Genomic DNA, 804 nt, shown 5'->3' with positions numbered 1-804 from the left:
GAGGATCAAACCAGCTGAGTTGCTTTGTCCTTCAAAATTAAGGCTGAAAAATAATGCAATGGTTCTTTAGTCAGACAGGTGAAAGAACAGAACATAATTTTGAAACTAAAGAAAAATGGTAGCACTGCAGGTATAACCACCCTTGAATAAATTCTGGCTGATAATTAGAACAAATTTTCTAATCATTGGAGAAGCAAGGTTTTGAAGAAAATGTTCCAACAAGAGTAGTGAGGACTAGAGCCCTAAGTTTTTAGGAAGAGCTTGGTGAGCTTGTAGAAAGATTTTTATGGAACCACTGCCACTGGAAGCTAAGGGACTCAGGAGCCAGATCATTTTCACTCACATACCAATGTTTATAGAATCATCATACAGAATCTTTTCCAAAAGTCATTTCCATGCAGTGCTTCAAACACTGCAATGCAAGGTTTGTAATTAAATATAAGGTATAACGCAGCTCTGATACGTATTACGGGCTTTTTTTTTTTTTTCCTATGATCTTTAGTTACTAGGATAATTTGACTCTTTTTAAACATGATAATGAAACTAGCAAATAACATTAGCAAATGCCTGTTACTCTTTTCCACTAATGATCATTATTCTGAGGAAATGATCTTGCTCCATTTATTTCTCATGATATATCAGCAAGGACAGAAATACACTGCTAGAGAAAACATTTGTAGAAAGTATATGCATTCAGCAGCTCCTGAAAACAACATGTGTCTGAAAATTCAAATTGGATTGTTGTTGTATTGATATGCACTGCAGCCACACCATTTAGTCTTGCCACTGTCCAGAGATATGCTA

The sequence above is a fragment of the Aythya ferina genome (assembly GCF_964211825.1).
Source record: "Aythya ferina genome assembly, chromosome: 10".
In the NCBI taxonomy this organism is placed as follows: Eukaryota; Metazoa; Chordata; class Aves; order Anseriformes; family Anatidae; genus Aythya; species Aythya ferina.
This window is presented reverse-complemented; position numbering follows the sequence as displayed.